Here is a 15904-nt window from a genome sequence, read left to right as displayed (position 1 = left end):
CTTCACTCTCAGCAAAACGTGCACAGACATGTGTTAAAAGGTGTTGATGGATGTCCTCAAAGGGGCAGTCGTTCATCTTTATAGATCCTTTTCTTTTGAAGGATTGGTGTCAAAACACTGGCTTCTAATGGATGACTTGTTCAGACAGGACCACAGTCATATCTTTGTCTGGGTTCTCAGTCTATACAGTCACGGATGAAAGTATTGGAACCTTCTGGAACCTTTCCAGAAAATGCACAATTTCTCCCAGAATTTGCAATCACAAATGTTTTGATATACACATGTTTATTTCCTTTAAGTGCATTGGGACAAAACAGAAAAACAGAAGAAAAAAGCCAAATTTGACACAATTTTACACAAAATTCCAAAAATCGACTGGACAAAATCATTGGCACCCTATCAAAACGGCGGGTAAATAATTTCATTTCAAGCATGTGATCTTCGTTTTAACTCACCTGTGGCAGGTAACAGGTGCTGGCAATATAGAAATCAAAACGGAAGCCAGTCTTTGTGTTGTATGCCTGTGTGTGCCACACCAAGCAGGGATAATAGAAAGAAGAGCCGAAAATTGTCAAGCAAAATTGTGGAAAAATATCAACAATCTCAAGGTTACAAGTCAATCTCCAGAGATCTTAAAATTCCTTTGTCCACTGTGTGCAATATAATCAAGAAGTTTATAACAACATGGAACTGTGGCAAATCTCCCTGGTTGCGGATGGAAGAGAAAAATTGTTGAAAGAATGCAACGCAAGATAGATTGAATGGTGGATAAGCAACCTTGGTCAATTTCCACACAAATTCAGGCTAACTCAGGGTGCAACGGTGTCAGCTCGAACCATACGTTGTCACCTGAATGAGATGAGGCGTTATGGCAGGAGACCGAGGAGAACCCCACTTCTGACACAGAGGCATGAAAAACATCTTAAAGATGACATGTACAGCATGCTCAAGTTGTCTTTTTAAGTCAGCTGCTGCCTTTAAGTACTGTAGGAAATATAGTAGCTCTTATCTGAGCCATGAGGAAAAATTAACAAGATAGAAAATGATATTGATTGTTATAATTCATGATGCTCTCATTTTGGCAATCTTTTCAGAATCACAAAGAGATTGAAACAACAATCACACACCTTCTCCAACACAATCTAACAATGTTACATTCATGACCCCCTTTTTTTGACTCAAATACAGCTTCTTTCAACACTAAAGTGATAATACAGCAATTACTTGAAAAAAAAAAAACAAAACAGTCCGCACAATATAATGATGCACACAGTAACTGTAAAATTCCATACAATAGATGTGCAAGTGTACATGTGTCACAACCGTGTGTGTTCTGTGCTGTTTGTCTCATTTCCCCTCTGACTGTGCTCAGGTGTGCTGCAGCTTTGTTGCTCAGTGAGGTGCACCTGGCCAGGGAGAGGTGCTGTGAAGCTCCTGTTGCAGCATCAGAGGGGAGAAGCGTCTGGAGTGAGGACGGCTGGTGTTCATGCTTCTCAGTCAGGGATTTTAAATGGTTGTGTTTCAGTTAAGTGTCTCGGTTGTTTATTTGTCTTTGTGTCAATAAACCCCATGGATTTGGTCATTTTTGTTGTCCTTAATTTAATTTGTGTCATCAGTGGAGTAATTGTTCGACCCATAGTGCCTTATAATAATGGGGCTTAGAAATGTGTGATGATTGTCACGGTAGTCCTTAAAATGAGCACATTGCTGCAACCCTAGTGTGTGATTGAATTTAACTTTATATATAAAGTTTAAACGTTTATATATAGTTGACATGTAGTTGTACTTTCAAGTGAAACCCTAAAAAATCCCAATATCCCTAACTTGTGATGAACTTATGACAGATATCAGATACTTTAAGACTCCTACTATATGGGTTATTTTCTCTTTTACTGAAGTAATATTTTAAAATGATATCTTAACTTTTACTCAAGTATGACTTTTCAGTAGTTTACACAACACTAACCCTAGTTCATATAATATTGTTCATACAGCAGCCTGTATACAGTATCTTACAATATCCATTTTAATTTAATTGCTGTATTATTATAGTACAACTTTACATACATTAGCCTGCACTTTACTGCTGTACTGCACATCTGGTTAGATGCTTAACTGCATTATGCTGTCTCAGAACTTGTACTTAATTCTTACACTACTGAAAATTGCTATGGGATTACTGTGAATAAAGTAATAATTCTGTTCCGTTCCATTTTCTTTTTTCGCTTAAAGTAATAATTCAAAATGGTATCTGTACTTCTACTGACATATGACTTTTAGGTACCCTTACAACACTGATCCTAGTTTATATAAATCCTAACTTTCACGTTTATTTAATCTCCTTACTGTTTATCATTATTCATATTACCACATCATGTACATATGCATGCAATTGACTGTTTTTGCACATCCAGTTAGATGCTTAACCACATTATGTTATCTCAGAACTTGTGCGTAATTCTTACGCTACACAACATTAGTTAGGGATATATTTTCATCGCTTGAATTTTTATTCTGTAACATAATTTAATGTTGTGTCTTGTGCATTGTAAGTATGATTTTTAGGTACTTGTAGAGCTCTGACCCTAGTCCATAATCTTAAAATCATTCATATCTTATTGTATTTATTTCAACTCCTTACTGTTTATTATTATCTATATTTGCTTATCTTATATGCTTACCGGCCTTGTGGCTTCTCAGAACTTATTCTCACATATATACGTGAAAAATTGCTTTATGTTAGGGAAGGTTGCAGGATATCTCAAAACCTCACAGCAAAAGAAAAACATATAGATCCAGCTGTGAGTTTTTTTTTTTTCTATCATTAATATAACGCCCCTATGTCTCTACCTAGTGGGGGCTGGTCATGGTTTTGGTATGCTTGAGGTGAAGCGAGAAGGGTCACGGATAACTGAGGCTGGATCGATACTAATACAAATGGACGGCTGCGTAGCTGTAAAATCGGAGCGTCCGTGAAGGCGTCAGTTCTCGGGATGTTTTGTACCCTCCCTGCCCCTGCTGCCGCTGCCTGCTGCCCAGGCTGGCTGCCGGGGCTCGGGGATGACGCCACCTCTCGCTCCGCCCCGGCGCAAACTCGCTCTTTGCGTGCATTTCATTCCTCTTCTCATTCCGAGCATTCTTCGCATCTCTGTCAGTGCGCGAAGCGATTCACCTACACCTTTTCCTGGCTGGCCCAGAAACACCAGAATAACTTGACATAGTATTAAAAATCCCCCGTAACATCCCCTTACCAAAAGAAAGGGACATTTTATATGAGATATCAATAACGAGGTAAGTTTCAATGGTAGTTGCAGGTATCCAAACTGGTTGTAGACTTCTGTTCGTGGGTTTTTTTTTAGTTGACGTCTTTGAAAAATACCGGACAATTTATGAAAAAAAAAAATGCTGTCTTATGTAGGTGTTTACTCTTTTTATCCCACGGCGTGAAGTAACGTTAGGTCGTCTTGTTTCCACCGCAGAGATAGATGGCCGATTCTGGTCGCTGTTGCAACAGGGTGCTCACTTTGAACACTCACTGTTGCAGCCTATGGCTTTGACATAGCAGCGAAAATCTTTGACATTTTTCACATTTTTTTGAAAAGAAGCCCGACCATACGCCCCTAGAAGAGCCCCAGATGCTCGTTCGTGCCCGTGTTAGAGCCTCAGAAAGTCCCAGAGGACTCCGGGGTGAACCGAGCAACACACCGCACGAATAACAGTTTTTTGGACAAGATGACGGTTGAAAACGTTGCTGTTTTCCTCTCCGTAGTTGGCTCAGCCGGGAGTTGTTGGAGATTTCACCGGAGCATTTTCGGACCACCTCGAAGGAAACGCAGCGGGGAGACTTGTTGCTTCAACACGTTTGACGGGGCTTTTTGTTACCATCGCCATCGAAGTTTTGTGTAAGTAAATGTTCTGTTTTTTTTTCTTTTTTAACGTGTTAACTTCTCTCCCGACTCCCTGCCTGCTGCTCTCCGTGTCACTATAAGGAAAAGGTTAGCCAAAACTCCTTTATTGTTTTCACGGTGTGTCCTCCTCCTCTGAGCGACTCACGTCCAGAAAACTACCAATGTGTCAAAATACGAAGCGTTTGTGTAGGTTTGTGCGGTACTTTTTAGGGGATTTGGGTGATATTAAAAGGACATTAACGTGACGCTTTTTTTTTTTTTTTTTTTAAAGCTAAGACCTTTGGTTAACGTTGAGTGGGAAAGTTAGCTTAAACGTGCACTGTGTTGTGTTGTAGAAGAAATGTTTTAACCAGGAGAGGAACATGTTCATGGAATTATTTTTCATGCCCAAACGAACCGAATGAACAAACAATTTGTCTACATGACTGAATATACAGAATGAACAGTCTGACTTTAAAGGACAACACGATTTCGTACTGTTTTACTTTTGTTTATATGACCCTGCCACCTCTGTAGCTCCAAACAGTGTCCTGGGGACCTCATTTCCCTCTGAGAGCAGCTTGTTTGTACAGTTTGTATTATTACCTCATTCATTTTGTGAGATTCTGTTTGAATTTCTTCTCCAGAAACTCCACAGTGCCCCTTTAAGATGTGATGTTTATGAGGCTTTTATTTGGGGTTTCCTTCATTGTTTTCCTTTTCCTTCCTCCACTTTGGGAAATGCCTGCTCAGCTAAAAACTTAACTCCCCACCTCCCTCAACTGCAGGCCAGCTGTGTCACAAAGTTTTTTTTTTGCGCCTTACAATGATTTCATCCCCATAACTTTTTGTGGACTCTGGGAAAATTACACAGGCTATTATGCAAACGGAGGGACTGAAATAAAGCCAGAGGCTTTCATTAGCAACAGTAAAGTTAGCTGTGGTTAGTCTCCACTTCTTCCCTCTTGACACTTTATTGAATATTTTTGCTGCTTTAAATTGTCAGATCTGGTTTCATTGAACAAATAGCCCGGTCAGGTGATCGTGTCACAGTTTACACAGCTCAGGTACGCTCCTTGATTCAATCAAATAGTCTTTGTTGTTGAATACATATCTATATGTTGCTTTACCCTTATTTATTTTCTTTGGAGCTCTTCGGTTGTGCTTTTTCAATCAGCTGTCCAGTCACACAGATCTTAACATCTTGTGGCCTCAATTGTGTTTCATACTCACATTCAGGGAAATAATCAGTCCGTTATAAACTTTGGGAAAGCTGCCGTATTGTGTTATTATAACCGGCTTAGCAGAAGAAGTGACACAACTGAGCAACAGGGTTGAAAAAGACCTGCACAAGCTTCAAAAGGAGGTTGAACAAAATCCACTTTCCATCCCTAAGACAAGTTTTTGGCTGCAGCCCCTACAGCCTCCCCCTCTTTTTGTTTTTAATGTGAAAGCATCTGGTTAAATCAAGTTCTCTGTCTCGCTTTCGTAACGTGAAAGGTGCTTTTTCTTAGTTAACTACTGGTAAACATTTGATGTAACTTGGTAAAGAGATTAAAAAAAAGGGAAACAACATATTTAATTTAATTAACATTGAAAGGGCTGTTATCATTTCCTGGAAACAGTTTGAATGCAGTGAGGCGTTACCCCCAGACAAGTCACAGTGTAAATCTGCTTGCTTGGAAGAAAAAAAAAATTAGGGGTAGAAAAAGATGCTTTGTTTTCAGCTTATGCAACCAGTGGACCTGTTGGACGCAAGCCTGCATAACATTTGTGCAAGAATAGGATGTTGTCTTTGTTTGACCAAATGGGACTTTACCTCTGAAAAGGAGTTTCCAAACTCCCTCTGCTTTTTGATGGAGCTTAATACAGCACATTTAACATCACCTGTAGTTTGTTAACAAGACTGAAAGACAGTCTTGTTTATAGCCTGGGTCTTTCTATATATTCAGATAAGTTGATATGTCTTAAATGATTTGGAATTCGTCACAAGCAAAACGTATCTGTCATTTGCTCAAGTAGTTTAAAATGATGCCACCGTATTAAAGATAAAGCAGGTGCTGATAACTATCTGAAGGAGACAGGGTTGTGCTGCTGTGGATATATACTTTGATGTCTTGTTCCTTCAGATTTTGGTCCTTTACGCTGCCTTGTTGAGGTCTGAGAGCAGGACTACAGAGAGTGTAGTCTGTCTGTTGTGAAGTGTGGACAGAATAATGTGCTTTTGTGAAGCACAGAGTGGACTGTGTTACTTCTCACAGAAAAGGGCGAGACTACTCTCAAATGTTTGTCAAATATCTTTGGTGGTTTTATGCTCTATGTTGTGGCAATTATCAATCCCACAATTTCTGCTTTTGCTTTTACAAAGCAAAGATTTTAATTCTCCTCTCAGTTAAGATCTCCTGTTAACCTGACATCATGTTTGTACACACATCAGTCTCCCTAACAGATACGTCTTTATGCATTTAAAAGCCACTGCTGTTTTTATGCACTGACATCAAATTTTGTGCAGTCCTCGTATACAGTAATGTCAGAATAACACCATATTAACCAGCCACTTTTGAAGATATATTTCACCGGATGCATCATTAATTATAGTGTAAGGATGAAGCCTAAAACCCTGGACTAATGAAGAGACATTAATAATCTGAATGATGCCAGGATCTCAGAATGAAGTAGGAATTCACGCAAAAATGACATTTTAATTCCACAAGCATCAATTTAGGATTGATGACTTTTTTTAGATCACAAAGATGAAAATAAAACTTTTAGTAAGAGTTATTTGTGTTTTCTAGTTTTCATATAACCTGGATGAAGAGACATGTTATGCAGGATGAAAGTACACTGTATATTGTTATATTAGCCATTATACATACATTTTTTGCAATTATCTGTCAAATGTGTGAAAGATCTGTAAGGGACACAGGATATTTTACTTCACTTGTCAAACAGGACATCACTGACATAGTAAATTTCGCTGGGATTTTTTGATAACTATAAATTAGCCCAAGCATCTTTTTCTGCATTATAATCTCCAAAAAAGTTTTTTTTTTTTTTTTTAAATCTTGGCACATATATGCTAATACCAGTATAGCTGTGATAGACCAACTAATATATCTGTCAGAATGAATAAATACCTTTATTTCTGTCTTGGGTTTGGTTTGCGGGTTGTACCCACTTGTTGTCAGGTCAGGCATTTCTTTATAGATCTGATTCTATTAATATATTTTCTGCCATTACAAGCTTTGGTAGTTCTCAGTTTCTACATAATTTTTGAACATAAATCCATATATGCATTATGGACAGTAAACTGATGCTCAAATTAAGGCTTTACTTGACTGAAAATACTGATGTCAGTGTACAACAAGGCATGTTTTCTATTTGTAGTCAGGTCCTTTGAAATTCCTCATGGGAATGTGAACACATTACATGTCCCACATTATAATTGAAATGATAATACACAATATTATTTTTGTTATGAAAATCCCAGGCTAGAAAAAGATCTGCGATCTGTAATTAAATCTGGACACAGAGTCATTAATTGTGTAATTAGATGTGATGTGTGGCAGGGGTAGAATCACATCAAAACATCAGTATGCTCCTCGGTCAAAGCACCCTTTAAAGAAGAGGACACTCCTGCAGGCTTGCAGACTGTGTGTGCCCTGAGGTAAACCCTGGTCTAGAAAGGGAATTTTAGAGTATGCGCTGCTGCTCAGCAGTTTGAGCAGGGCCCACTGAGGTCAGTGGAGAGTGCCACCAAAAAGGAAAAGCTGGCTCAAAGCCACTGACGTCATCTAAGTAAATCTGCTTCAGTGCTGCAGCCATAAAATGACTGCCAGCTACCGAATGCACTTTGGCCCTGTCAACCACCTTAGTAAGTGCAACACAGTTTTTTTCTCTCTCTCCTCGTGAAAACTTATGGAAGACAGACTGTGTTTAAGTCTAATGCTGTTTTGCTGAAGGAGTAGCAGACAACAGCAGGCAACAAGTCGTGTTTGAGCCTTTCCAGTTTTCATAAAATGAGCTTCTCTGACCCTTTTGAAGTCAGACCACTTTAATATTACGGCCTCATAATTTTTGCCATATGGCAGTCTCAATCACATGTACTGGAAAAAGACATTAGAACAGCATAATGCCATAACCACTCATTACTGACGTGTAGTACCCCAGAAGTTACTTAGACGCGGGGACATGTACTTTTTGTTCCCATTCTTATTTGAATAAAAAGACAAATAAATGAGCTGCCTTGTGATCGCACACAGATGAAAAGCAATATGCACTCCATGAATCATTAGATGAGTCAGTTTCTGAAACCACTATAAACATTTTGAGTTCTTAACCACAATGAGAGCAGGAAATCTCAGCTTCAACAACTTCCTTTCTCAGTGCTGGCCATAGTAGCGGTAGTGGTGTTCAGCTTCCCCACTAGTGAAAGGAAACCCATGGAACAAAGGCACACAGTCACTTCATTTACAGAAACTGTGTGTAATTTGTGGCTTGTATTCAAACGTGGGTTATTCAGTCTCTCTGGCACCGTATTCCCCAGTCGTTGCTTGTAATAAATTCCCACAAGACCTTTCATCAATGGTCGCTGTATTGTTATCATGGCTGACACAGATCAGGCCAGCTCTCTCTGCCCCGAAGGTGCCCTGGATTCATTGGAGGCGCAGATAGACTGGAGGGTAAGCTCCCAACATTAATATGCAGGCTATGCCCGGTAAATTAGTTTGGAATCTGACCCGAAACACAGCAACGGAGGATGGTACTGTCCAAACTGTGTCCCTCCCCCCCTTGTTTACTAGAGCCAAGTAGACATTTCCAACAAGAAGTCTCGTTGGTTTATAATTACATCATGAACATGGGCAAGCTGTGTTGTCCAAAAACAGTACATCTGGAATTATCCCCTTTTGTTGAGCATTTACAGATATTTGTTTTGTAAATCAAATTAAAAGATAAAAGATAAGTTGTTGATATCTTATATTTTTGTTATCGTCAACAAAATTCATCAAACCAAAAGTCCATTTCTCATAGTATTTGACTTTCTGAGTCATGTGGCCCCAAGGCAATTTGTTCTTGATAAAGATCAAAAAATTCAAGTCACAAATATATATATTTTTTTAAAAATAGGGCAAAATAAGACTCTCAAAATGCTTTGCGCTGTAGTTTTGTTGCAAGTGTTGCTCAAACATGAATTAGTAGAGCATTTGTTGGGGACTATTTTTAGCTGTGGATTAATGCATCCTTGTGCGCTCTTGTGGATATTTAAGGCAGGAGGATAGTGTAGGCAAGATTTACTCAGAATTATAGTTTGAAAAGAAAACATGAAGCAGCAGTAAAAGATGTAACCCATGTCATGGCTTGTTGATGTGTTTTGGATAGTTTTTTGTTGATAGTTTTTTTAAAGGGGCTCTGTGGAACTTCTGGGTTGTGCTTGAAGCACGTTTTTTGTAAACTATCTTCAGCTGCTGTTGCTCTCTGTTACAGTCAGCTCACATTTAGCCATGAAAAGAAGCGATTGATACATGAAAATTACTGCAAATTGTTACATATAGCCCCTTTAACTACACTGGAGCTCTATGGCCCAGAGGCTGAAGACTAATTCCATGAAAATAAAAACTGTTAATGGTGTCTTCACTTTCCAGGCTTGAATGTATAAACATACAGTGACAAATCTTCAAGAACGCATGGACCAAATTCAGTGTTCAGTGCTGGCTACACTTAAGACACATAGTACAGTGGCGAACTTCAAAACGACACGTTTAGTGTCTCACAAAAAATATCAGCCTTGGATCCCTATTTCTCATTACCCACAAAATGCCCCAAAAATTCCAATTAAAGTGCATTCGTGTTACTCTTTGGGATCCTTGTATAGCCTCATGTGTTCATCCTGCTGCTATGTGGAAAGTCTTCGTACCGACATTGAACCAGATGAAAGAAGAATTTCGAAGAAAATCTGTCTTTTTTTTTTGCCATGTTAAAAGAGATATTTTTTGGTCATGCTCTGGTTTGGTTTATGTTGATATGATTTTGCCAATACCATCATTGAGTTAGAGCAGCGTTCATACAAATAAGTCACAGATTTGACTTAATCCTCTGTTAGTACCAAACAGTTGACATAAAAAATGTCAAAGTATTATGACTGCACATGGCCATGGGATGAAAATTCAATTTCCTCAGAATTTGGTGTTCACTGTCTTCGCTAATCAATAACCTATCCATATCTTTTGAAAACTGTCATGTTTAAAAAATGTGAATAGTCACTCTTAGGAAAATGTATTATTGAAAACAAGTCTAGTTCAACAGAAAAATGGGGAAAACAGCTTAGCCCCTGACAGCAAAGCACTATTTAGGTGTTGCATCAGATGAGCAATAAATGCATTTACCTGCCGGGTATCATATTAACATCACTAATGATGACATCTCCAAAATATTTTCGTGTAGTACAAATTCAATACAAATTGCACGGCCCCTCTTAGTAGGCTGTGTTATTTGTGGCCTGAATGCAGTGTGATATGCAGTAGTTGCCAAAATAAAATAGGAAAGAGCAGAAAAGATGAGTGCAGAGAAGCGAGAAAGAAAGAAGTATATAAGGGGATAAATGATGGCAAGAGAGAAGAAGAAGAGAAATGAAAGTCAGTTTGAATTGACAGAGCCAAATGCAAATGGTGGCCTTCATGCTCATCACTGTGATTTGTTTTTTCATGCCCATCCGCACGCGTCCTGAATGAGCCAGCGACCAGCCCTCGGCCTGCTCTGCTCTCATAACTGTCAGGAGATCCTTTATCTGACGGACCTTTATTTACAGCTTTAATTTCCTGAGCTTTATGTGTTCCGCTCACACTCCTCACCGCTGTGACATGGTTGCATGCTGTCTGGAATGCACTGCAAATTTTTGATAGGCAAATGTCTTCTGAGCTTTCATTACATTTCATGTTTGAATGGGAAATTGTAATTTTTTTTTTTATATTTTGGTATTACTGGCAGGACAGAGAAAGGAAACATGTTGGTCCCTTAGCTTCACAGTCAATTTTCCCTCTGTTGTTGAGAGAGGGAGACCTTTCAGCTATGCCTCTTTTCTGGGCTGCCAACATATCTGATGTTGTCCAGGTCATGTTGTTGCTACCTGTTCTCAGTCTGAGGCAGGTAGAGAGGGCTGCTTTGACAGAACCTGTAAATCAATCCTATTCTCTGGCAAACAAAGATTGATCCCTCAGTGGCCTGATGGTTGCCGGGCGGTGGGATCCAGGCCTCAGATTTGAGTGGGATGATATCAGACAGATTCACGGCACCTAAGCCTGCTGGTTCAAAGAGGCATGAAATAAACACGAGGCCATTGCCAATAACAGAGGCAGCATAAGTAAGCTTTCTGGGCTCTCCAGTGGACCTGCGGAAATTGGTATTGAAAACCTTGTTTATTCATTCATCTGTACTCCAGATCTGTAGATTTATTCATGAAACCTAAAGGAAAATCCAATACAGGATCAATATTTTTGCTCTGAAATTCTTCCATGGTTTAATCTGTTTGGAAATGTTTTTTCAACATGATTGTGGTAATTAAAATGCTCTGCTATTCATCCCAGCAATGTCACTACTGCTCAGTTAATTTTGAGTTTTTTTAAAACAGGGGCCACATGCCTAAACTTTACTTTAAGTGGTAAAGCTCTCAAAATAGATAACATTCTTACAGTATTTCCAAAGAGTTTTGGTTAATTGTATTTTGCATGTCCTTTTAACTGCATCTCAAGGTCCTCAGAGATCTGCTATCAAAGACTCATTCCATACACATGCCTCACACAAGGTAATTATTTTGTTTTAATGACAAAAACTAAATGGAATTTCAGTAATGTCTGTCATTGTAAATGTTCATAGTAGGTTACATGTTGCTCAAATTGGAATACTTTTGACATCGCTGTAATAATTATGCAAAGGCCAGGGTATGTCTTTACAACACACTGAAAATGTTGAGTTTTGAAATCACATGATAATTATAGTTTTACACACTGTGGCCTTAACTACTGTGGGCCATTATGGGGTGCACAAAAGTCATTCACAGAATCATTATTGCACCCTCTGAGATAACGGCACAAAAGAACTCCACATGGAAAATTACATTTGAGACCTCTCATCTGCTATTTCATTACCTTGCTCTGTCTGATGGGTGAAATGGGTTCTCTTAATTTAAGGAGCTGGATTCCAGCTTGGTGAGTGGTTTATGTAATCTCACAGTAAGTGTAATTTCCCATAATGCCGTGTCACAGCTACTGCTCTGCTTAGCTACCACATTCAGTCATTGCATTGCAGGCTGTCTCCACACAAATAAGACCATTTCTATGGTGTACACCCTGCAAAGACAGAAGTATTCAATTATCTGTAAGTCACAAGTGTTCTGTGGGTGACATTCATGCCTCCTTTTGACAGACGTAATTAGTCCACAGATTCTAGGGCACTAAGAGACCGCTCTCCTTCAGGACTCTGCCAGGTTATTCACATGTTGCACACGGTGAAAGCATTCAATTGATGCCACTGGATGCAAAGAATCCTTTCTGGAGATGACTTTAATCCTGTGTTATTTCATCTGTGTTTAAATGAAGACAATGCTAATCTCATCTCCATTTGATTGAGAATATATAGATAAATGATCAATATAATAGATCAGTATATAGGTTGATATACTGATACTAAAATAGATAAGAAAATCATGTGCACACACGAATAACCGTACCCCACATCCTTTTCTCTCCTTCAGTACAAACGCTCATTTCCTTTTCGTTACCCCACCACATCCCCCATTATAGTGGTAATAATCTGGTATTGTACAAACATGGAGGCAGAGGAGTTGAAGGGGGATACAAATTCCACTGATTAGCCAAACAATAAAACGTCTTCGACCCACAAATAACAACAAAACATAATAGTAAGTCGTCAGCTCTTGATGAATGAATAGCTTTAATAATCAAGTTCATAACTGACATGATTAACATGACATGTTATATAATATTTGATAATAATTAATGCCCAAGTCTTTCAGTTGATTTTTTATGAATGGAAAATTGTTTGTAAATGGGTAAATTGGCCTCTACCCATGTATATGATATTGCACACTGGGATATTATGATACACATATCTATCACAAGTCAGTTTATCCAGTGTTGTCAGCTTAAATGTGCTATTTGTTTTGGCTGATTTGTTTTGTTTTTCCTCAGATAATCAGCATCCTGAAGACAGATTTTTATCACATATTAGAGAAAAGTCCTCTGGAGAAATAATGTATATTGGGTAAATTTTGGCATATTACTGCATGATCTGAGCCATGTTTGGTGATCTAGAAACTTAAAAATCCTCCACTTTCTTTTCTTCCCTCTTTAAATGCTCTGTAACAAATTTGCCTAAAAGGGTGGTAATATTTCTGCCATGGTAATCATTCCCAGTGTAACACGGTCATTGATATCATCACTTGCCCACCACCCCACAGTCATTTTGATGTTTTAAAATCATAACTTTGTTGGACGACTAGGAGTAGCAGGAATCATGTTTCACTTATAAGGTGACGAGATTAAGGAGAGGTTACTGACAAGATGATGGTGGAGGATTTGTTGTCAGATCATTAAGGTAATGGCAGTATTTCTGATTTAAATACAGTGCAAACATTAATAGGGAAAAGGAGTTGTTTACCTCACTAAGAAGTTGCAGATGTGCAACCTGTTTCCTGCAGCTCTTCGTCTAACAGGTTCTTCTTGTTCCATTTCCCCCAAAGACTGAAAAAACTACCACTGACATATTTAGATTTGACCCACTCTCAACAAATGCAAAATTATCAATATTTTGTTCTGTAGACGCATTTTGATTTACGATATTAATGCTGAATTCACTGAACACATTGCATTTCTTGTGACTACATTACTTGAAAATAAATGTTAACTTGTGTTTCACCAATAGTATGCTTTTAATTTTGGTTTGCATTAACAGTACATTGATACTGCGCTCCACAGATTGTGAGCGTCTTTTCGCTCACAATCCAGCCAGTGTGCTAGGTACTACTGGTGTACTGTAAATTTTGTCTCTATATCAACGCTAGGTACAAATAATCAATAAGCCAATACCTCAGGTTCTGTTCTTGCGTGAACGAAAATAAAAGTGTGTGCATATTTTAAGGGTCACATTATTCAGCAATAGCTATTTGATATTGATGTTGTCCTTACATGAATGACAAATAGGATGGTAGGTGGCATTGAGGTTTAATAACTGATTGCATGGTACTGTAGCAGTGTTAAATTACTGTCATGGCATTGTAGGAAAACACCTAAATAGGTGGGAAACATCAGTATGTAAGAATCAATCTGGTGTGATGGAACCAAAGTCACTAAAGACTGATCAAGGTGTTGCTTCATGAACTACATCATGATGTAGCAAAAACAGAGAATCGGTGATTGTAGGGAAGAATTTCATTAGTACTTCAGATGGACTTGCAAAAATTGTTTGTCAATTTATGGATCAAAGAAGACTGCTTTAGCAGACAAGACATTAAAAAACTTAATTGAAACATACTGGTAGCTAATTTAAAGAAAAGTATTTATGCATAGGCACTGCATTTAAGTATAGAAACATGTATTTTCTTCTGAACCTCTTCTTGCAGTAAGAATCTAAGCTGGAAGTGATTACGAGCAGCATAGTTCATCATTTGGTTGGGATGAGAGGAGCACATCTAGAAAGAGTCCCAGCCTTTTAGTGGTTGAAATGGGAATTTTTTTCCCCTCCCTCATCAGTTTGTGAGTTCGTTCTGCAGTGTCAGCAGTCAGCACACAAAAACGGAATTCAGTAAAAGCTCTCTCTGGTCTCTGGGAGTTTTTTTCCCCAACAGCTTGCTCCCATCCCCCCTTTCCCCCTCATGAACTGACATGCTGGAAGAAACATATGCTACTATTCCCACTTCCTGACAGCTTGTGCTGCTTGAATAGGGTCTTGCTTAGGGAGGAAACAGTTGTCTGGAAAGAGGGAAGAGATTAAGAAACCTGAGAACATTAGAGAAGAATATTTTTCATTGCGAATTAATGGTAAAGACAGTCGCGGTCTGATAGCTGACAAAAAAACTATGTGTTTGGATTGCTTGTAAGTAAAGCAGAGGCTTATGCATTTTTACACCAACATTAATGTCTATATTCAGGTTTTTTAAACTTCAGGTAAACGTAAGTTGATTGATTCTTTTCTCATTGCCAAAGGACAAGTCCACCTTTCTGCTGTTTTTGTGGGGTGTCAAGTTTGATGTCATGAATGCATTGGAAAACAAGAAACGGTATAAAACAGCATGAAGGCCAGTGACAGTGTCAGTAGGGATAGACCAATATGTTTTTTAAGTTGCAATACGATTATATATAATCAGGGAGACTGTTATTTGGATCTGATGTACTGTACTGTACAAAAGAAAAAATGTGAAAAACCAGCGATGGAATGTATATTGATATTATAATTAAGTAAAACATTTGTGGAGATTTATATTCAAATTACTGATTTATTTTATTGGCAATTGGACAAAAAAACCCCACTGATTCCGAAAATTGAAAAAAATGCAGAGTTTCTGGCTTTATCCATCTGTAAGGCCAGCATACCTCTGCCATGTGAATCCTACAAGTATAAGCTTAACATGATAAAGGATCTACAGCTCTCACACTGCACATCTTAACACAAAATAATTCTTGCAAGTCAACCATTTTAATAAACTCTAAACCTTAACCGTCAAAGTTGAAGTGCTTGTTCGATCACTGTGGCTGCTAATGCCACTGTGTGCAGGATGCTTTCCATTCATAAAGGCCACAAAGTGGATACTGACCACAACACTGCCAAATATCATTGTAACACACCCATGCTTTGCTGGTTCCCTATGAGTGTCACAATTAGTCACATCTGTACATTCATGAAGCTGTAGTCTGTAACAGTCCTTTCCCATTATATATGCTGCTGTTTTATGTTACTGGACATGAAACCCATTCTGCTTCCAGTGACGTCATAGGATAATGACCCAG

At 38.5% G+C, this 15904-nt stretch overlaps 1 protein-coding gene across 9 annotated transcripts in view; it reads left to right on the top strand.

The window, feature by feature from the left end:
• Positions 1–3040: 3040 nt before the first annotated feature.
• Positions 3041–15904, top strand: part of tead1b (TEA domain family member 1b) — a 51160-nt gene continuing 38296 nt past the window's right edge. For 3 of the 9 annotated variants that reach the window (XM_037094848.1, XM_037094851.1, XM_037094849.1), the window contains exons 1-2: positions 3044–3291; positions 3770–3902. The gene's annotated coding sequence lies outside the window, so the exon portion shown is untranslated. Of the gene's footprint in view, positions 3292–3480; positions 3903–15904 lie in introns of those variants that run through there. The other 6 variants (XM_037094847.1, XM_037094846.1, XM_037094843.1 and 3 more) reach the window with 5 other exon arrangements.

This window comes from Acanthopagrus latus, chromosome 4 (genome assembly GCF_904848185.1).
Source record: "Acanthopagrus latus isolate v.2019 chromosome 4, fAcaLat1.1, whole genome shotgun sequence".
Taxonomy (NCBI): Eukaryota; Metazoa; Chordata; class Actinopteri; order Spariformes; family Sparidae; genus Acanthopagrus; species Acanthopagrus latus.
The sequence above is the reverse complement of the archived record's forward strand: the minus strand, read 5'-3'. Positions and strand labels throughout refer to the sequence as shown.